General features: G+C 33.3%; 1 protein-coding gene across 1 annotated transcript in view; it reads right to left on the reverse strand.

Moving 5' to 3' along the window:
* Positions 1-11,599, reverse strand: part of SEMA3A (semaphorin 3A) — a 349,768-nt gene extending 338,169 nt beyond the window's left edge. The window contains exon 1 of the mRNA XM_020884043.2: positions 11,528-11,599. The gene's annotated coding sequence lies outside the window, so the exon portion shown is untranslated. The remainder of the gene's footprint in view (positions 1-11,527) is intronic.
* Between the last annotated feature and the right edge of the window lie 12,955 nt (positions 11,600-24,554).

Genomic DNA, 24,554 nt, shown 5'->3' on the forward strand with positions numbered 1-24,554 from the left:
CAAAAATCCTTAACAAAATTCTAGCAAACAGAATCCAACAACATATTAAAAAAATCATACACCATGACCAAGTGGGCTTTATCCCGGGAATGCAAGGATTCTTTAATATCCACAAATCAATCAATGTAATACACCACATTAACAAATTGAAAGATAAAAACCATATGATTATCTCAATAGATGCAGAAAAAGCCTTTGACAAAATTCAACATCCATTTATGATTAAAACTCTCCAGAAAGCAGGAATAGAAGGAACATACCTCAACATAATAAAAGCTATATATGACAAACCCACAGCAAGCATCACCCTCAATGGTGAAAAATTGAAAGCATTTCCCCTGAAATCAGGAACAAGACAAGGGTGTCCACTCTCACTGCTACTATTCAACATAGTTTTGGAAGTGTTGGCCACAGCAATCAGGGGAGAAAAAGAAGTAAAAGAAATCCAGATAGGAAAAGAAGAATTGAAACTCTCTCTGTTTGCAGATGACATGATTCTCTACATAGAAAACCCTAAAGACTCTACCAGAAAATTACTAGAGCTAATCAACGAATACAGTAAAGTTGCAGGATATAAAATTAACACACAGAAATCTCTTGCATTCCCATACACTAACAACGGGAAAACAGAAAGAGAAATTAAGGAAACAATACCATTCACCATTGCAACAAAAAGAATAAAATACTTAGGAGTATATCTATCTAAAGAAACAAAAGACCTATACATAGAAAACTATAAAACACTGATGAAAGAAATCAAAGAGGACACAAACAGATGGAGAAATATACCATGTTCATGGATTGGAAGAATCAATATTGTGAAAATGGCTATACTACCCAAAGCAATCTATAGATTTAATGCAATCCCTATTAAACTACCAATGGTATTTTTCACAGAACTAGAACAAATAATTTCACAATTTGTATGGAAATACAAAAAAGCTCGAATAGCCAAAGTAACTTGAGAAAGAAGAATGGAACTGGAGGAATCAACCTGCCTGACTTCAGACTCTACTACAAAGCCACAGTCATCAAGACAGTATGGTACTGGCACAAAGACAGAAATATAGATCAATGGAACAGAATAGAAAAACCAGAGATAAATCCACGAACCTATGGTCACCTTATCTTCGACAAAGGAGGCAAGGATATACAATGGAAAAAAGATAACCTCTTTAACAAGTGGTGCTGAGAAAACTGGTCAACCACCTGTAAAAGAATGAAACTAGAACACTTTCTAACACCATACACAAAAATAAACTCAAAATGGATTAAAGATCTAAATGTAAGACCAGAAACTATAAAACTTCTAGAGGAGAACATAGGCAAAACACTCTCCGACATAAATCACAGCAGGATCCTCTATGACCCACATCCCAGAATTTTAGAAACAAAAGCAAAAATAAACAAATGGGACCTAATGAAACTTAAAAGCTTTTGCACAACAAAGTAAACTATAAGCAAGGTGAAAAGACAGCCCTCAGATTGGGAGAAAATAATAGCAAACGAAGCAACAGACAAAGGATTAATCTCAAAAATATACAAGCAACTCCTCCAGCTCAACTCCAGAAAAATAAATGACCCAATCAAAAAATGGGCCAAAGAACTCAACAGACATTTCTCCAAGGAAGACATACAGATGGCAAAAAAACACATGAAAAGATGCTCAACCTCACTCATTATCAGAGAAATGCAAATCAAAACCACAATGAGGTACCATTATATGCCAGTCAGGATGGCTGCTATCCAAAAGTCTACAAGCAATAAATGCTGGAGAGGGTGTGGAGAAAAGGGAACCCTCTTACACTGTTGGTGGGAATGCAAATTAGTACAGCCACTATGGAAAACAGTGTGGAGATTTCTTAAAAAGCTGGAAATAGAACTGCCATATGACCCAGCAATCCCACTTCTGGGCATACACACCAAGGAAACCAGATCTGAAAGAGACACGTGCACCCCAATGTTCATCGCAGCACTGTTTATAATAGCCAGGACAGGGAAGCAACCTAGATGCCCATCCGCAGACGAATGGATGAGGAAGCTGTGGTACATATACACCATGGAATATTACTCAGCCATTAAAAAGAATTCATTTGAATCAGTTCTAATGAGATGGATGAAACTGGAGCCCATTATACAGAGCGAAGTAAGCCAGAAAGATAAAGACCATTACAGTATACTAACACATATATATGGACTTTAGAAAGATGGTAACGATAACGCTATATGCAAAACAGAAAAAGAGACTCGGATGTATAGAACAGACTTGTGGACTCTGGGAGAAGGCGAGGGTGGGATGTTTCAAGAGAACAGCATCAAAACATGTATATTATCTAGGGTGAAACAGATCACCAGCCCAGGTTGGGTGCATGAGACAAGTTCTCGGGCCTGGTGCACTGGGAAGACCCAGAGGGATCGGGTGGAGAGGGAGGTGGGAGGGGGGACCGGGATGGGGAATACATGTAAATCCATGGCTAATTCATTTCAATGTATGACAAAAACCACTGCAGTGATGTAAAGTAATTAGCCTCCAACTAATAAAAATAAATGGAAAAATAAATAAATAGAAAGATAAAAAAATAAATAAATAAAATGCTTGTAATCATATATAAAAATTAATGATCCTGTGCATAATATCTAAGTTTGAATGATGTAACTCAAATGTAATAGGCTAGTAACTGCAAATTACTCTATTCTAAAATTTTCTGTTTTTTTTTAAATTAATATGGAAGATATCTAGTTGTTCTTATACCATTTATTGAAAAGATTTTTCTCCCTTCTTTTATTGGTACCTTAATTGAATTTCTCTATTGCTTGCTGTATATTTCATTAGTACCTGCTCTTTTATTGATTCATTGTTTCTACTTTTGAGGGGTTAATTTACTTATTTTTTTCTGATCTTCAAGTGAAATTTAGTAAATTGATGTTAAATCTCTTTTCTCATAGATTCGTTTCATCTTATAAATCTCCCTGTAGGCAGTGCTTTAGCTATATTCAACAAATGTACTATGTTGTAATTGCAATATAGTTTTATTTTATAAAAATGTAAAACAGTCAGGTGTTGCTCTTTGAATAAAATCTATGTTTTCCAAAAAAAAAAAAAAAGACTTTAAGGAAATTTGGGAATAAGGAATTCACATAAACATGACAAAGGGGAGCTAGAAGACCTCTGAAGAAAAGCAAATCCACTTACTCTAAGGAAAAGGGAAGATGATCAATGCTTACTGGCATACCTCAGTAATTTTTCCTGCTAAGCTGCACTGGAGAAAATATCCCATATGTCATCATTTGGTGGTCCACTGTGAAAAGACTGATTTGCTTACTGGCCAATACAAAGTGCAATCTAATGATACACAAAATACCCTCTAATCTCTCCCACCCAAATCCCACCCATACAATGCTTTTAAAAATGGTTTGACATCTTACTGATGGACAATTCAGAATTATCTGACTCAAGAGAAAATTGACAACATGAGAACAAAAGCTTGCAAAATAGCAACTGAAGGAATTTGAAAAAAACAAAGACAATGAAAGACATGAACATCTCCAAACTATTCTGAACCTTCTCCAGAAATAAGAAAATATACTTAACCTATTCAAAATAAATAAGCAAACAAGACTCTAAGAAAAAAAAGGAATTGAGAACCAAAAAGAGTTCTTAGCACTTAAAATTATGACAACTGGAAAAAGAAATTGAAGATGAGAAGTAAAAGGAAATGAATGGTTCAATTAAAGCTGTCAAATACCAGATTTTTAGGACTAATAGAATGGAAAGACAGAAAACTTAGGGAAGAAACATACATATTTGCAATATATACAATATATAATTTCTTATATATATTTTACAAATCTGTCTATATATATATATATCTTGATAATTATATATCTATCAATCTCCATCTATTAATATCTCTCTATATGTAGAGAGAGATATAAATGTATATGTGCTCAGTCGCTTCAGGCATCTCTGACTCTGTGATTCTATGGACTGTAGTCTATCAGGCTCCTCTGTTCATGGGATTCCTCAGGTATGAATACTAGAGTGGATTGCCATGCCCTCTTCTAGCGGATCTTCCTGACCCAGGGAGCAAACCCCATGTCTTCCATGTCTCCTGCATTGGCAGATAGGTTGTTTACCACTAGCACCACCTGGGAATTCCCATATTAAGGTATAAATATCTTTATATATATTTCTTATAACTGAAGGACATGGATCTTCATATTAAAAGGGTCTGCTTACTACTAAGTGCAACGATCACAAAATAAAACAAATCCTGAAAAGCATAACATAACTACATGCCAGATTATCAGGAACATATATAAGATCCTAAAAGCCTCCCCATTTTTTTTGGGGGGGAGTAGAAAATGGAGGGATATATGTGATAAAAGAACAGAAATCAGAATGCATTAAATGTTCAACTTCATTAAACTGATGACTTGAATATAAACAGATGCAAGTATTAACCATAAGAATGCTCTGCTGATTATGTTAATATCATCTAAAATAGACATCAAGGCATAAGCATTACCAAAGATAATAAGAAACAGTACAGATAAGAAGAGACAGATTAAAGGATCAAATCAGCAGGAAGATATACTGAGCATAAACATGTATGAACTTAAAAGCATCCACAAAGTGTGAGAAACAATAATTGATAGAACTAAAGTAAGAAAATTAAAATTTCCTAATCACAGAGATTTTATTAGAATAACTAGACAGAAATAAATCAGTAAACACATAGTGCATATAAAGTGCAGTACCTATGGCGGGACTTAAAAATACTCTCAGTAGATTTTAAATGATTGATATCAGTGTGTTCTCTGACCACAAAGGAATTATACGTAAGTAATGAAATGTCTAAAGAAACATAAGTTGATTTATAAATTCAACAAAATCATAATTAAAATTTCATGAGGCCTTTCTTTGAGGGGGAGGGAAGTTTTATGAGAAAGCAAACAATCTATAAGAACCAAAGAAATTTTAAAATTTAAAATGTAGCTGAGTTCATCACCTTATACAATTTAATTTCAAGGCTATAAAAATAAAGTCACTGTGTTATTGGCAAAAGGGTAGATACATAGTTCAATGGAGAAAATTTGATAATTGAGAAATAGCTATTGATTTTTCATGAAGTTCTTAAGGTAAGTCAATGGAGAAAAACGTCTTCAACAAATGATTCTAGAACAACTATACATTGACATGGAATAAAAGATTAATCTTGACACTTACTTACACTACATGTAAAAATCAACTCAAAATGTGTCATAGTCCTTCAAAACTAAAACAATAAAACTTAGAAGAAATATTGGAGAAAAAATGTAACCTTGGGATAAGCATAATTTCTTAGTATCCAATAATCATAAAAGAAGAAAAAAAAGATATATTGCACTTAATCCCCATTAAAGTTTTTGCTATACAAAAGAAACTTAAAAAAATGAAATTTATTAAGTGGAGGAAAATATTCACAAAACATATTTATCTACAAAAGGACTTGTATCTAGACAATAAAAATGTTCTTAAAAATCAGAATTAATAAGACTTACAACAAATTAAAATTTTAGAAAATATTTCTACCTGATGCAAAGAGCTGGCTCATTGGAAAAGACCTTGATGCTTGGAAAGATTGAAGGCAAAAGAGTAGGGGGTGGCAGAGCATGAGATGATTACATAGCATCACCGACCCAGTGGACATGAGTTTGAGCAAACTCTGGGAGATAGTGGAGGACAGAGGAGCCTGGTGTGCTGCAGTCCATGAAGTCAGACACAACTTAGTAACTGAACACCAACATTAGAAAAAAAGGCATACAAATGGCAAATAAATTTAAAAGACATGTAATGTCATTATTTATCAGGGAAATGAAAATTAAAGCCCCACTGAAATACCACCCTATTCACATGAAAATGGATAAAATTAAAAAGACTGAAAACATGAAGGTTTGCAAGGATACAGAGCAGGGATCAGCAAACTTTTGGTTTAAAGGATCAGATAGTAAATATTTTAATCTTGTCGGCCATATGGTTTTTGTCACAATTAGTTAACTCTGCATTCGTATCATGAAAGCACTCAATCATAAACTAATAAGTGTGCCTATGTTCCAATACAACTTTATTTATAAGCACAGATGAATTTGGCTCAATGGTGATAGTTTACAGACTCTGGACACAGAAATTCTCATACACTACTCAGGCTAATGACAAATGGTACAACCATTTAGGAAAACTGTCATTTCAAAAAAATAAATAAATATACACCTACCAACCAACTCTAATATTCCAATCTTCTGTATTTTTCCAGGAGAAATGAAAACATATGTCCACACAAAGGCTTGCACACAAATGCTCAGAAAATTAATTCAGAAAAGTCAAAAGATAGAGATGATATATCCACCATCCAGTGAATGATAAACAAATGCATATCTATTCAACAGAATACTGTTTAGAAATAAAAAATGAATGAACACCTGATACAAACCAGTAAATCATTAAATCATTATGCTAATTAAAACACACACACACAAACATGTATACTTATTTCATCTGCATAAAATGCAAACTGATGCATAGTACAAAAAGAGTGAAAAGTCACAAGGAATCTTATCAGGGGAAAGAAATGCTCTGAATCTTGCTTGTAGGGGTGGTTTCATGTATGTACAGTACTGTCAAAACTCATAGCATTGGACCTTACAAAGAAGCAATTTCGATTACCTAAATTATCCCCTCAATAATGTTATTAAGGGAAAATAAATAGAAAGCCTTCACCCAAAGAAGTTGTACACATATCAGAGAGTTTAACAAAGGCAAAGTTCTATGCAACATTTTGCCATCTATATACATATATATATATATGTATATACAACATTTATAGTTGTTTACATTTATATGCATGTATGTGTATATATATATGTGGGCTTCCTGGGTAGCTCAAATGGTAAAGAATCTGCCTGCAATGCAGGAAACCCAGGTTTGATTTCTGAGTCAGTAAGATCCCCTAGAGAAGGAAGGGAAAGACAACCCACTAGAGTATTCTTGCCTGGAGAATTCCACGGACAGAGGAGCCTGGTGGACTATAGTACATGGGGTCCCAAAGAGTCGGGCATGACTGAGGGAGTAGCCCACACACTATATCTGTATACAGATATATATGTATGTAAAACAAATATTTAGCCAGCCATAAAACGCCAGTCACCAAAAAGGTTTGTTCCTTGAGGTAGCATAGTACATATGTGCTTATCTTATTATCCAACCTTTTCTGTTCAATTATTTCTATCCACTGACAGACTTTTCTCTGTGAAAGATGAGAATGTCATCTCTTTATTTTGCTCACACAGATATAAAGCATAGTTGAAGACAATAGTGATAAATAATGGAAATTAGCAACAGATACTCCTAAAATGAAGGAGAAAGAAAATTCAGCAAAGTAGTATTTTGAAAGCAAGATATGATGATACAAAGGAAAGAACTGGAGAATGAAAGTTTGGAATTTAGGTTCTTACTGTCTGTGACTTATATTACATTTTTCTTGGCCTTAGTTTTCTTATGTAAACAATGAAATGATCTCTTAAATCCCTGCTGGCTCAGAAATTCTGTGGACCTAAAATCATTTAGCATAGATTAACAAGGATAGAAGAAAAAAATCACAGTTTAGGAAAAGAAGGAATTATTAGCCCAGAAAAACTAATAACTCATTCTGAATTTGAAGTAGAGTCTGTGCAAACATTGCAGACAATGAAGTTTTTCTAAGAGGTAGGAAACATTCTTCTTCTGCTCATGGCCATTCAAATCCCACTCTTCAATACAGAGGAAGGTAGGCATGTATTGGAATGTCTCAGGAGAAAAGCTATGCTCTAAGCATTCCTTCTGATCCTGTGGACACTAATATGTGGTCAGGATGATAAGGTAAGTGCTTGCCTAGTTGCCCAGGTCACCAAGGTTCTTGTAACTATAGCTAAGTAGGAACTCAGTTCAGCATTAATGTCTTAGGTCAACTTCTCCCTTTCTGGAAAAAAAAAAAAAAAAAAATGTCTTTGGAATTCTCTGATAAAGAAAAGATATTCTAACTCCTGGAAAAAATCTTAGAAGTGGCTATTAAATATTAAAACATTAATATGCTAAAAGCTGAAGAGAATTTATTCAAAAATCAAAATTAAATAACAGCTAAATTAATAGGTGACTATTTTGAGTCAAAAGGATTCATCAATCTTTTTTAAGTCTTTATTAAATACTGACATCCTTTAAAGAATTTCAGTGCTATAAATGGTTCTGTTTTAACTCAATTCACCAGCAACTTTTATATATATACATATATATATAGAATAAAGAATATTTTTCACCTTAAAAATATTACAATCTAGAGTAAAAAAAAAATGACATACTTAAACATCCATGAAAAGAGTAAAACTCTTTTGAAAGATAAGGTAAGTAAAAAAGTAATTTATAAAGTAGTCACAGAAAGGGAATTCTATACTGTATGTTATAAAATTCAAGTTTTAAAGTAAGTCATGAAGTATTTCAAAATATGTAAAAAAAATAAGCAAACAAAATTTAAAAAATATCATTAGTCCCAATACATAAAGGAAAAAATTTGATAAAAGTAAAATATTTTCTCAAGGTCACATAATAATACACCTTAAAAATCCAGGCTATATGAGCCTGCAATATAATTTCATTCTAACTTACAAAACAGGCCAAAGTTATTCAACAGTCATAAGAGAATGAACTTCAAATGAAATAATGAATTGTATATACCACTCTTAATTTTTTTAGCATTCTGATTGTATCTCCTTTCTTACCCACACATGTTTAACTTTTTTAGTTAATGTTGAATTTTATCTCATATTCCTCTCTTCCAAAATCAGTACATCATTTTCCTAACTAAAATCTCTTTTAATTGTCTTCTACTTTTTTATGAATGCTTAAAATTTATATCATGAGTTTCCTAGTAAAGTATTCATATATGTTCAACATAGAATTTGTTTAGAATCAAGCTTATATGAAGCCATGTCTAGGAAACAGTCAATATTTGCAGAACTGTTCTCAGATTCAGGAGAGGAAAAAGTGTTATGGATCTTGGAACTCCCTATGCAAATAAGTCATTAAATAATAGATTTAGCAGGACAAGCAAAATTTTGATTGTCTACTCTTTAAAATAATTATTTATATTAAATATTTTGATACATTTACAAGCAAAAATTCTCCTTCAGGTTGCTTCTGTTAAAAAAGAAAGAAAAAAGGAGTAAATAAAGGACAAAGTAGCACCGTCACTAAAATGGACATTGATAAAAAAACGGGTCTTGGGGTTCCCACTTTGAAACTGCCAGATAGCATTTTAAAATAAACTGATATTTATCTACCCCAGTTTGTATATGTATCACTCAAAGCCTAGAATCTTAAGTTCAATTCTGCAAATACTTCTGTTAGATCTACTACTTGGAAGTAAATTTGATCAGGTGTTAGCTGAATGTACTATTCTGACTTTTATAAATCCTACGTGAATTGACTACCAGTTCTTTTCTCACTTCAATCCAATGTGTGCATTGTTAATTTTTTTCAGTGATTTAAGACTCTTCTGCATGGGCTGCTGATGTTTTATAAATTAAATTTGGAAAACCGACTTGACTTTCAAGTATACATTTAAGACAATGATGGCAATGACATTGAAATCAAGTCTATGTGATTCATGGATCGGGAAGATCCCCTGGAGAGGGAAATGGCAACCCATTCCAGTATTCTTGCCTGGAGAATCCCATGGACAGAGGAGCCAGGCAGGCTACACTCCAAGGGGTCACAAGAGTAAGACATGACTTAGCGACTAAACAGCCACCACCACGCATGACTTTGACCTTCATAAATTTGGAACAGATTTCAATTAGGACCCAGAAAATTCACTTTGTGAACCACGCCTCCTTTACGCCTTATGAGATGCCTGCAATGGGAAAATCAGTGTTTTTGTTTGTTGAAAAAGACAGCAAATGTTTACTGTCTGTGTATATGATGCACTAATGAAAAATATAATCCAGGAAATTAGTTTTGTGAAAGGCTAAGAATCAACCTAGCCCCAAATGAATATATACATACATATGTATACAGATGCTGATATGCATGTATGTATGTATATGTATGTGCTAGAGAACTGGCAAAGTGTTTATTGCCCTGCCAATACTAGAAATATGAGATTTGTCCTGTATAAAAAAAAACATACTGACTTGATATTAACTTTAACAATTCCAATGTATATGTCAAGTCAGTGAATTTTTACCTTACATGGTAAATGCTTTTCATGTATAAGGAAAGCTTCCATATATCAATTATATTTTTCATAAGAATCTTATTTTTCTTGATACTAAATATGAAAAATTTGGAAAAAAGCAGTTGTTCATATTAAGTAGAAGTAATCAACTAGTTAAATTCAGAGGGATCCAATAAAATTGGAAAATCTTTAGTTTCACTAAAAGTCCAACTAAAATTGATGAGTCACATTTTATTCTACTCAAAGAACTATAAGAAAAAATCAAATACATTTTTATTAATTTATTAAAAGTATTATATAGTTATATATAATATATAATATAAATTATTGTGTAATTATTATAATTTTTTAAATTATTCAATTTTTTTCCTACTAATCTCAAACTACTACTCATAGATCTTTAAGTATATGTTTTCACTCCTTTGTTCATTCCCACTAATAGCATTATATGGAACACAGTGGGAATGATAAGCCTAATGCTGATAAATTTTCTTCTTACTTGATACAATGAAATGAGTTTGAGCAACAATTAGAGTTAAAGAGGGTTAAAAAAAGTCAATAAAAATACATTCAGATTTCCTAACCATATTTATTTTAAAGGTAATATTTTAATCTCATATTTTAGGTCAAAATTAAGATAGCATAACACATTAAAAGCTGACTCCTCCTTCCGGTTTGGCTCTTAAACCTGAGAATGGATTCTAGTTGATAGTAACCATACGTGGTCGAGGAAATGTAAAGGGCCAGGCTAGCCAAAGGATCTTTCTGGATGGCAGTCTGTCCATAATACCAGCTATCTCTGCTCTGTGGCTCCAGAGGAACATGGCAAACCCAGTCTAATCCTAAGTATAACAATTTAAAAATAAAAATAAAAGAAAGAAAAGTAAAAGTTTAGCAATCCAGATCTTGACATTTTAAAGCGGCAATGTGCTTCCCTAAACGGAGGAGGAAATGGCAGCCCACTCCAGGATTCCTGCCTGGGAAATCCCATGGAGAGAGGGGCCTGGCGGGCTGCAGTGCATGCGGTGGGCCATGACTGAGTGAGCAAGCAGGTCAGGGCAGGCTTCCCTAAAAACTGGTTTTCTTTTTGTTTTGTCTGACATGTTGGAGCCCCCTCATATAACCAAATCATTCCACAGAATAGAAATTATATACATGAAAACAGAAAGTGCCCTTAGTTTTTAAAAATTACCTTCTAAATTATATGCCAAAGAAATGTACTAGTAAATCTAAAATTTTCACCAAAACTTATTAACAGACAAGCATACATATTTTCTTACCTCTTTCCAGGAAGAATTCTTAATTCCTGAGGTACATTTGTTCAATCCAACTGTTTTAAGTATCTGGAGACATTAAGTATCCTATAAAAATAAATAAGCTCATTCTTAGTGTCCAATTTAAATCAAATAATTAGCTATTAATTAATAGGTGCTTAAAAGTCAGTATAAATTTCTTCAAGCAGTCTTAATTCCTTGCATTGCAAAATGTATTTAAGAAGGAAAAAGGTATTATGAGAGGCAGACACTGAATCTGACAGCCATTTCACTCTGGTTCCTCTAAACAAATTACAATTTGTAATTATAATTGGATTTGAGGTACTTTGAAATAATTCATTATTTAGTCTCTGACTCTGCTAAAGAATAGCTGATTTATTTGAGAATTAGTTGAAACTCTAACACACTCTATTGATTTGTTCATAATGCTATGATGTCATTAACTTTTTTCACAATTGATGATGAAAGGCTCAAACTGACAACATAGCTAAGAAGTAATTTCACGGCTCTGCCAGCAAGTAACTGGATTACATTTTAACAAAAGCTTTTTTTCCCCCTGAACAAAGAAAATATACTATATATATAAAGTAAATAAAATTTTTAAATAACTGAATATTTTAAGAATGAAATTTAAAATATACTTTGAATAGTTTTACTTTACTAGAATAGATGCTTTACAACATTAATCACACACTATTTCATATTTGAATAAATAAAACAAAGATGTAGAAAAGAAAATAAAGACAATTCAGACCTGGGCCCTAAACTGAATTATACAGAGTCTCATTTTGTCAAAGCAACAGAGTGTTTATAAATATTCATTAGCCTGGTATGTCTTATTAACTATTATTTGTTAATAAAAACTATAGTAATACAGAAGTAGCATTTCTTCCACAGTTATTTCTAATCCTGTTTCTTTTACTATACATTTTTGAGAAATATAGATTTATTTCTATATTAATATATTATTGAGAAATACAGAATATATTATCCTACATGCTTATTTGGATGCTTTACCAAGGTGATAAGATTAGAGATAACTTAAAAAGTTGATGTAAGCAAAGAATTTATATTAGGTGTATAGATAGAAAACAGAAAACTTATTAACCTAAAGATATATACAGACATCAAAACTCAAGCATCAATACCATATTAAATATTTCCAGTTCACATATGTCACAAGATGATGAAATTATTTCATGGTGGAAAATGAGATCTTTGCAGGAGAGGAGTCAAGTAACTGAGCAAATAGAGTTTTTGAAGACATTGCTATGGATGTTGAAATTACCATAATATATGTCAAGAATGGAGTTAGAAAGACTGACAGTAAGGTAAATCTAAAATCTTGAAAGAAGAGAGGAAGTGACCAGAGGTTGGTGGAAGACTTCTGTAAAGAGGAGTAGCCGGTGGTATCTAGCAGTGTCATGAGATCACAGATAGGGAATTTAGGAAGGAGGAAGGAGACTGCTCTAGAAGTAACAGTGAAAAGCAACAGAACATACCCCACCTCAATCCTAGTAATTTAAGTGGTATGACAGGAATATAGTCATCTCTCGGAAGCTGGTATGAGAAGCAGGGTTATAAGGGAAGAACTAAGCTTCAAGCAGTTGAAAATAAAGAGACATGACTGGTGAGTTACAGAGAGCATAGAGAAAGAACACAAACAGAATTTGAGGATGAGGATTAGAGTCTTGAGAATCGGGAATGATGTGGAAGTTCTGACCACTACATAAAAGGAAAAAAATAAGCATAAGTCAAATCCTCATTTTCCCAAGATAGGCCACAGAGATGAGGGCAGAAGAATTGTTGTAAGGTCTTGTCAGGAGTGTTCAAGGCTTTAGGGTGTCCACTTGACTCTTGATAATAGTGCTCTCTGATCCAGCAAATGATGTGTCAATTTTTCTTGATTTCAGATGGACACTGTTAGACTAATATGGAGGCTGTCTTTCTTTCTTGACCTCTATCAGCAATGGCCTGTAGGTGAGGAATGTATAAACCACATGTAGGTTTCCTTTTGATTTGTGCAAAAGAAATCCCAAGGCCAGTCTAGAGATCAGCTTACTTTGAGGGCACTGCCAATCTCTTGAGCCCTGCTTGTGGTGACCATACCTACCATATGGTTGAACCTTCTGCATATGAAGACTAAAGGCCTGCTGAAGGGTGGGTCAGAATATTTCAGCATTCTGATTTCAGAATTTTACTAGAGGAAGCCACAAGTTTTGTTCCAAATATAAAGGCTTTTGCTTTTTCTAGTTTTGAATTTTCTCTTGTCCTGATGTTATGAATGTTTTAACAATTTCATGAGCAGCCACATATACTACAGACATAAACCATAACTGGACTGTTTGTTCATAACCCTTGTAGATATTATTAATTCAATAAACATTTATTGAACATTTACTATGCATTCATGTGCATGCTCAGTCATGTCTGATATTTTGTGCTCCCATAGACTGTAGCCTGCCAGGCTCCTCTGTCCATGGAATTTTTCATGCAAGAATCCTGGGGCGGGTTGCCATTTCCTACAGCAGGGGATCTTTCTGACTCAGGGATCGAACCCACATCTCTTGATCCCCTGCATTGGCAGGCAGATTCTTTACTACTGCACCACTTGGGAAGCCCATTTACTATATGTCAGTTACTATTTTAGACAGTAGTGATAAATAATTAAAGTACCTTGCCTTATACAAATAATAAAAAAATAACATATGAACTTATAATACAATGTCAGGCAATATTATGTGTTATAAAGCAAGAACATAGAGGGTAGGTGGGTATTAATTTGCTTCAGATGGTCAGGGAAGTCCTCTCTGAGTTGGTGATGTTTTAGCTTACGTCTGAAGGAAGAAACCATGTGCCTATCTTGGGAAAGAGTATTTACAATCAAAGAAGAAATAAATAGCAAGGTCCGGAGGCAATATTGTACACTCATTGCCCAGAAAAGGCAATAAAGTCAGAGTTAAGAGTGACGGAGGAATGACTTAGATGTGGAGAGGCAAAATATAAGTTTGAACTGGTAAAAAAAATGGTGAAATCTATGTCACGAACACAATTTTCTAGATAATAACAATACATTGCTCAAATCAAAATATTGTAAAACAAAATAAGCAACCAAAGAAAAAAACAACCCCCAACTATGGATACTATAATTAAATTTTCTTATTTATACAATGGAAGTTTTAGTACTTCATTTATCTCTTTATCAAATTGACTACAATGGATCCATCATGTTGGTTGAAAACATTTACTCTAATACTTTGTTTAAACTATGTTGTTTAAACATAATTAATATCTTTTAAAGTATGATTAAAATACACTTGTTTGACAGAATGAAAATATGCCTCTTCTCTGATAAGGCAGAAAATCTTCCAGCATATTGAGTCTTTCCAACTCTTTTTGGGAAGATTATGTGAGCCAAGTAGGTACCTGCAGATAAAGAATATCTGATCCAACCCGACAGTTCTTTTATTTTTATTTTTTTACTCACATCATGTAATTTTTCAACAAAATATCTGTCAGAAGAGTTTCCATTAGTGTCAAGTAAAGATTCCTAGTCAGCATACTTTCAACTTGCTCTAAAATGATAGTAATAAGTAAAACTTAAATGGGAAACTCCTATTGCAAAGATATTGTTACTCTTTATCTTATCTACTTCTCTGCTTTGATCCTGGTGTTCTCCTGGAAACTCTAAAGAAGTTGTGACAGTGATAAATCTGATGCCTGCTAGTTTCTACAGGGATGTACTAAGAGCAACTACAGCATTCTACTTTCTGCTGTACTTGTTTTCATTGAGCCAATGATTTAGTAGGAGTCAGGTGAACTGAAACATGCATTGGTCATTTTCTTTAAAAATAACACAGCAAATTTATTGCAAAGACTTAAAGTTATCTTTAATATTTCTAGAAAAGTTCATTCCAAATTTGATCTCTCTTTTATCTTTTCTCCTTTCCTCCCTCCAATTCTCCTTCTCTCTCAAGAGTGGATGAAATGATCAGGTAATTTGAGAAACAGATATGAAAACATTGAAAACTAATCACTTGAGGTTTAATTTCATTTATGATACAGAATTCAAAGTGATTCTGATTAGAATTGGTAGATATATTTTAAATAATTAAAGATATGTGTTTGTTCTAAATACTTGAATTGGTCTAAAATGTGTACATTTAAGTAACTTCAAAGATTATCATGTTTAATTATGCAGTTTCCACATTTTATTTATTTGTTAATACATTTTAAATACTCATTAAACATATGCAATTTGTCAGACAATGTTTTAAGTGTAAAATTAAGTTAGGCATGCAAGCTAAAATATAACTTCTGGGGAAGGACTTGCTTTTTATTTGCCACTAAATCATCAGTGAATAGAACAATGTCTGGTAGAGAGGAGCATTCAAATATATATATTTGTACATACACATAAAGTAAATATGTATTTTAAGTGAATGTAAATATTTGAATAAATGTATATGTTTGAGTCAATGAAAGACTATGTGTTCCTATCTCCCTTCTTTTATTTTACTAAAAAATTCAGACAACTAAGTTAATGATGTAGTCTAGTATAAAAAATATAATGATGGTCACATGTGTTTAGGAAACACAGAGATAAGAATCTAAGTCAAACTACATGAGTGTTCAGAGCTCCAAGCCTATAAACAGAGGATTAAAAACGTATAGTCAAGATTTAGAATTTGCACATCTGGGGTTGATATATCATTAGAAAATATAGCAAACTGTTCAGGGAAGACACATACATTTTTCAAGTTCCCAGACTAAGTTGTAAAAATATAATGGCTTTTATAACATGAAAAAAGATGCAAATCAGAATTTAAAAATATTTAAGTAGATTTCTGTTAAATTTAACCTTCAGTTCAGTTCAGTTCAGTTACTCAGTCGCGTCCTACTCTTTGTGACCCCATGAACCGCAGCACACCAGGCCTTCCTGTCCATCACTAACTCCTGGAGTCCACCCAAACCCATGTTGAGTGTGATGCCATCCAGCCATCTCATCCTCTGTCATCCCCTTCTCCTCCTGCCCTCAATCTTTCCCAGCATCAGGGTCTTTTCAAATGAGTCAGCTCTTCATATCAGGTGGCCAAAGTATTGGAGTTTCAGCTTCAGCATCAGTCCTTCCAATGAACACCCAGGACTGATCTCCTTTAGGATGGACTGGTTGGATCTCCTTACAGTCCAAGGGACTCTTAAGAGTCTTCTCCAACACCACAGATCAAAAGCATCAATTCTTAAAACCTTATTAATAGTTAAATTGAAAACTTTTAAAATAGTTAAGATTCTTTTACTCTGCTAGTACCTCTAAATATGCATAATAATTGTTGGGAAAAAAATCACAGAAAATGATAATGAAATGAAAGGACACATTTATAAAGACTCCTCAATTTTTTAAAATAAAAAGCAGATGCTGAATGTGGAACAAAGGTAAAATTAATATATTTGAAATTCTATGGAGTGAAGTAACCAAACCAAAGAAATGACATGTAGGGCTTCAGTGGACCTAAAATAGGCCTGTATTATCTAGTCTTACACTAGCTGAATATATATATATAATTTGATGAAAACAATTACATGCCATGTATCCTCTAACTAAGCAATTTCTAAACCCCAAAGTGTCAATGATGATGTCGCATTTAGAATTAAAACCTGAAGCTTAAAGTTTTATCATTTTTAACATTTTTTTCAATGAGATTTCAAAGTATAGAAAATTAGAGCATTTGTCCTTATCCTTGGCTTAATACCCTTCAGAATAATTGTTTCTTTAAATAAACTTCTTTTTGTCTTTTCAGGAGACTTTAAATCAGCCTGGACAAATTTCTTGGGGCAGTTTTAGGTCATTAAAAGGTCATGAAGAGAGCCCCAGTGGAAACAGATAATTCTTAAAGGTGTTTAAAAAATTACACTGGAAACAATTTTGCCCTAATAAAGTAAACAGAAATTCTATGAACTATTATAAAACTAATCGCCTGCAGCTTAAATGCCTTAGTTTACTCATGTTATTAATTCTGTCTTGTAAACTTTTATTCATATATATATTTCCTAATATATATATATATTATTTACATTAATATATACTTTATAAAATAAACATTATTATATATAACACATATGTCCAACACATGGGCTTCCTAAGAGGTGCTAGTGGTAAAGAAGCTGCCTGCCAAAGCAGGAGACATAAGAGATGTTGTTTCAATCCCTGGGTTGGGAAGATTGCTTGGAGGAGAGCACAGTAACCCACTCCAGTATTCTTGCCTGGAGAATCTCATGGACAGAGGAGCCTGGTGGGTTGTGGTCCATAGGATCGCAAAGAGTTGGATGCGACTGAAGCAACTTAGCATGCAAAACATATATGCATAGGCAAGCATGTGCATTTACTCACATACATACACACACTTCCCATGGAGAACCCTTAGCTGATTTGTACATATTTTGGAAATGTTTTAATTAAACTTTAAATAATCCAAGTGCTTAATACCACCAAAATTTTTGGAATTCCTATCTCCATCTGACTATATGTGATCACCTAGTCTAAATATAAAATTGTTTATTCTGAATATATATGATTCCATAGAAAACTTTTAATCTTTCTATTATTTCTTAAACATAGCTACAAAAATTATGGGTACAAACTTTTTTTTGAAGTAACTACAACTGGTCACGGCCTCTAATCAAGACAGGTATTGTTATTTATCATAACAGCCATTAATACTTTCCTCAGGATAGAATGACTCAGAGAAAACAGAATAAAAAAGGATACAAGTCTTCTATAAGCCCAATAAACTCAAGGTACCAAAGTTTAGATGGAATATCATGGTTGTAGCTATTCACACATGATTGTGAATAAAATAAAATTATGTAAGTAAAAAGACTGTTATGTTTTGAGAAAGTTATACTGCCAAAAGAACCATCAGCCTGGAATAAAAGAGACTGTGAGTATTCAAGATTTAAAAGAAACTTTAGGCCTACCAAATTTCTACTGGCAGAAAAATCAGGCCAAGAAAGTAGCTTTGCCTGCAAGGTGGGGTATTCCACAATCCCCTCCTCAGATAATGCCGAGCGGGCAGAGTAATGGAAAAGATCTGCCAGAGGCAGAGCGAAGAGCTGTGGAGATGACGGGGTGGACAACCTCAAGGAGGCATCAAACCTGGAGGCCCTCAGGGAGCACGCCTCGTCACCAGGAAAGGCGCGTTCCCACTGTCAGTCAGACTCGCCTCATCTCCTTGTGACTGCTCCGTGTCTGAATTCTTCCCTTTTCCTTTTAAGTGTTCTAATATACCAGAGTATATTAGAAATGTATGTGTGTGCTACTGGGTGAAGGCGGAGGGATAGACTATATAAATGATCTTTTTAGTTGGAATTTCAGAATTAGGATTCTCCAGATTAAGAGCCTCATCTGGGCCATCATGTGGTTCCCGACTTTGACACTGTGATTAGAGAGGCCTTTTGTGCATGTAAGAGAGGAACATAAATATATGTGAACAGACTTTGGTAGGTTGTGTCCCTGTCACTCTATGAGCTGCTGCTCTCAGCTGCGCCAGTCCCTGTAGGAGGATTAGACTTCAAGGACCATTGACTTTATACATAGTCAAATAACTTGCTTTGTACAATGACATGTGACTATAAGTAATATGTGCCACACTTGTGCAGTAGCTTTAAAACACAGCTCATAGTTCTGCCATTGTCCTTTCCCTTCTGCTATGAGAGGAGTATGTCTCAGACAGGGCCTGCTTCCTTATTTTAGAATAATGAAGCCGAGCCTAAACTGTCCCATGATGGGCATATGACAGGTAGTAATGCACAAACTTTTTTTGTTTTTTTAATTATATAGCCACCTAGATGTTGAGATCATCTTTTACCAGAGCACAATTCAGGGTTGCCTCACTGACTGAACAATACAACAGAAAGTGCCCAGAATCAAAAGGTGTAGAGAAAACATGTCAGAGACAATAGTCAGTTTTGCTCAGCCACGCAATGCCTGCTTCAGAAAGAATTCACTTTATGCCCTGTCTGCCTTAGGACAGCAGGAATTCCAGTGGACTGGAAGATGAGACTTTGTCAGAGAGCCATTATTCAGAGTAAAAGCTGATTTTCCCTGAGTATAAAAAGAAGAAATGAATGTTCTAACAGCAAAAGAGAAAGCAGTTTGATTTGTTTTAATCTCATAATAAATCTTTCACAGTGCTGTAGAATTATGGACAATAAGCAAAAAGTAAACTAACTGAAAATAACATTATCTGGAGAAGTTTTGGTTTGTTATTAATAATTTTCTAGTAATTGTTCTAGCTGGTGGTATTGGATTGGTAAGTCATGCATTTCCAAATGGGGAATCAACTTTACCAAAATAAAACTGCAGAAGACTTCAAAGCTTTGTATCAAGTTGAAATTTTAAAATATATCACTTTAATCAGTCAATTTGTCAGCTCAGTAAACTGGTAAAATATGCAAATGTAGCCCATTAGGCTGAAAAGAGCATGAAGTATTCTCCACTGGATATTTTTAACTTTTGAAGAACTTGATATATTAATGCTGCCACACTGAAAACATTGCCCAGTAAAGAAAGACCTCAAGAAATGAAAGTCTAGATACTTTCTACTCTCCTTCAGTGATTGACACAATAATAATAGATACAATTTTGACCTGTTTTTAAAATAACAGTTATGATTATTGTCATCAAATCATAGATGGAAATAAACAGTAAGAATTCAACTAAACTGCCTCTGTTAAAACCAGTCTTGTCATAGTTTATCTCCTTAAACAATTAAGTAAGCAATCTTTGGTGCCTAAAGTTTTTCTCAAACTTCATCTTTAATATAAACCAATAATACTTAAAACAACCAAACAACAATAAAAAAAACAACATATTATTGTCAACAATAATATATTTAACTAATATTTCAGGTTTAGGGCTAAGAATTCTTTCAAAAATTTTATATAAAAATTTACTTTAATTATATTCAAATAGCTTACTTTGATACCTATATCTTATGACATCAAGCCATTTTGAAGCTAGTGATTTTTGAATATGAATTTACTCAATATTCTGATTATTCAAGTTTAAATAGATTTATTGGTTAAAACTGTTGGGGTTATTCTATTTTAGCTATTTTTGTGTTACTAATTTTTTTATTTTCATTTTTTTTATTTGGAGGTCCTTTTCCTTTAACTTTATATATATATTTTTTGTTATTTGTTTTAAAAGCGTTCCCTGTTTTCATACAAATCATTTGTAAGCCATTTTCTTGCATACTTTTCACTTCCATTTGAAAAGAATTAACTAAGATAAAATTATTTGAACTAAAGAGACCACAGTCCCTTAAGTTCTATGTACTATTCTTAACTTTCAGTATCACTGTAATGAAATTAAAACCAAAATTAACCACTGATGCAAAGAAACTTGTAGGAAGCAAGTCAGTCAATAATTTCAAATTATAATAATTTAAGCCAAACATGGAAAAAGACTTATTTAGTAACATAAAGAATACAGGTATAGGAACTAAAAAATCTACCAACTACCTTACATACAAAAAACTCCTTTGTTTTTGCATCACACAGAGCATATTACAACTGTATCATCTCAGTCCTTAAAAAGATAAAAGAGCTGTTCAAAGTCCATAAATTAAAAACTATACTTGGAAACATTGAGAGACAGAGAGAAAATAAGTTACCATTTCGGAGCTCCTGTGAATCTTCTTTTCCTATTGTTTGCTGATGATTTTCGATAAAGCAATTTTTTGTTTTGCTTTGTTTTCAGGAATCACATTCTTTTACTTTCTTTTAAAACTATAATCCAGTAGAAGGAAAAATTTCTCAAACTGCCAGTAGTCAAATAAAAGAAGGGACAAGGAGAGGCATACGATGCCTACAATCAAGCTGATTAAACTCTGCAGGGTCTGCAGTTTGTCAAAAACCATTTTGCTGCCTCACATTTTCTAAAAATGGAAAAGGTGAAGCTTTCACAAGTAACGGGCTCCAAATAAACCAGTACACCCAGCACAAACTCATGATACCAGAAAAAAAATTTTTTTTTTCACACATTAGGAACTTCTGCTATTAGTAGGAACCCATCATCCTAATAAGACCCTTCTCCATATTAATGTGAGAGTCAGCTTCTGGACCCTAAAATCTCTTTCCATCCCTCGGGCTACATTTGTCCCAAAGAAGCATTAGTCACATGTAGCCTTGAGGGACTTTTATACAAAACTTGTGGAAGTAATGTATAGATACTTTCCCTGGAAGGGAAAAAGACAAAACAAAACTGGGTCACCGATGGTGATTGTTAAAACAGTAAACCTAAGAATGCACTATTGCTTCTTTCTCTTAGTTTAATTTCCTTAGTTTTATCATGATTTTCTAGAGATAAGATTGCTGTGTATAGAAAATTAAATATGGGCTACATGATAGTTAGCCATAGTATTATATATTCACTGACACATCCTGCTATCACAATTCATTTATTTTTGCTTCTCATCCCATCTCGATGTTAAAGGTAATAGACCGACACTGTTTTGTTTTTTTTTTTGGTAATAGAGCTTATTTTTGCTGTTTTAGTTTTAACTTATATTTTAATAAAATTTGTCTTTATCTAAATATCACTATTTCTTCAATTTAAATATATAAAGGCAAATATAACCTTACTATTTTATAGGTATTATTATTCATTTTTCTTGGCATATGCTCTCCCTATTCTAAAATTCGCAGTACATTTCACATTCACTATACTTGACTACTCCTTGTCTCAACATATTTCATCAGTTATTATGGTCGCTGAGTTGCCAATAAATTATTTAACTGAAATATCTTTACTCTGGTGGACAGCATTTCTTGGGACAAACTTCATGGAAATGCAACTACTTCAGGAAGTCCTGAAACTGTAGAATTATATTAGAAATGCCTACTTGCTAAATAAGCTTCAAAACAAATATCATTTAAAAGGATATATTTGTTTCTTAAAATTTATTGATCTAGAGATATTCACTACATTTTTATGCAGTAAAATATGCAAAGAATGAATGACAAAATATGCAAAATAAGTCATTCATCAAATGACTTTTAGGTCATATATGAGCTTTCTTTTCCCATTCATTAGAACAGATAGGTAATTTTGGGGCATTTAGTATGAAATTGATATGTTTTTAAGCATTGACAGCTTTAAAAATAGAACTATGGATTTTAAAAATATTTAGTCCTATTCTTTCTTTAGCTATTAGATAGGTAAACCAAAATGATAACAACTTATGGTTAAGAAAAAAATGACATCACAATTTTGAAACATAGTTTAAATAAGGAAATTGTTCAAAGCTCTGTCCTTAGCATTTATTGTGTGAATAAATGATTTCTTTATTTTTGTATCCAATAAGATACATAAAAGAGAAGAAGTTGGTCAGCTGGCATAACACAATTTCTATGTACCATTGCATTATTCAATAACATCTTTTATATAGCTACTTTATCCTACCTATGTGTGAATGAGAGGATATGTTTTCACCAAACTTGCTTGAAATGTAGCCACTCAGAAATTACTATACTTTTAGGCATGGTCTTGGGAATGCATTTCTTTAAATATATTATGTAAAAGATTATTACAGATGTTACACACTCATCAGATAATGCAAATAAACAAGGTTGAATAAGACATTAACCCTAATTTGAAGGGATTTCAAGTCTCCTCATCTACCACATAGATTCTGATTAGTATTGCAACTTATTACACATCAGAGATCAGGATAACAGTAGCTTCTATTACTGGGCATTTAGTATAAAACAAATTCTGTTCAAGGACTTTGTGACAATTAGCTAGCTATTTTAATTCTGTGAACACTTGGGTCAGATATTTTAAATTCACCATATAGGAACAAACCTTGAAAGAGAGAAAGCTCAATGAACATGGATAATCAGTGACATAATTGATACTAGACTATAAAACTGAGTACAAAGACTCAGTTCTTTAGCTTTGTGGATTTTAGCATCAGTATTTCAGCTGGGGTATTTTGTGGGAAAGGGGGTGATGGAAGGGTAGAAAAATGCACATAGTTCAGCTCATGTGATGTTAGATCCTGGTGACTTGTCTGGCAATTTTTGTAAAACAAAAACAAAAATGCACCTAATAGTTTTTCTGAGGATAAGTAAGCAAGGGCACAGTGAGCTAGAAGGGGACAGCAAATAAAGAAGCAGATGGTGTCAAAGACATACTTCACTGACAACCATTTCTTTAACCTCATGAAAAGAAATTACTAAGAACCCCAAATTTTCTTAACCAAGGACTCAAAGACCACCTAGAACCTAGTATAAAATTCAGGTTATTAATGAACTTGGATTGGGAAAAAAATGTTTTATTAATTTTTAACTGATATTTTGCTTCTTGTTCATTATTTATGAAGGTACATAATAAAGCACAGTGGTCTTACTGATTATAAGTAAAGTGAAAGTGTTTGTCTCGCCATATCCTACTCTTTGTGATCCCATGGATTGTAGCCTGCCAAGCTCCTCTGTCCATGGGATTCTCCAGGTAAGAATACTGGAGTGGGTTGCCATTTTCTTCCCCAGGGAATCTTCCTGACCCAGGAATCAAACCCAGGTCACCCGCAATTCAAGCAGATACTTTACTGTCTGAGCCGCCTGGGGAGCTGTAACTATACCACCAAAATGGATCAGATATTTTCAAATCACATTTCTTCCAGAAATCTTACAGTGTCACTTATACTGATCATCTCTTTCTAATTGTGGTAGTGTTCCAAAATTCCACTATATCCTTTTCTTTAATGCTTAAATTTAAAATGGCAAGCATTACTAAATTAGAGTTCCAAAGAATAGCAAGGCGAGATAAGAAAACCTTCCTCAGCGATCAATGCAAAGAAATAGAGGAAAGCAATAGAATGGGAAACACTACAGATCTCTTCAAGAAAATTAGACCTACCAAGGGAAATTTTCATGCAAAGATGGGTACAATAAAGGACAGAAATGGTATGGACCTAACAGAAACAGAGGATATTAAGAAGAGGTGGCAAGAATACACAGGAGAACTATA

This window comes from Odocoileus virginianus, chromosome 1 (assembly GCF_023699985.2).
Source record: "Odocoileus virginianus isolate 20LAN1187 ecotype Illinois chromosome 1, Ovbor_1.2, whole genome shotgun sequence".
Lineage (NCBI taxonomy): Eukaryota > Metazoa > Chordata > Mammalia > Artiodactyla > Cervidae > Odocoileus > Odocoileus virginianus.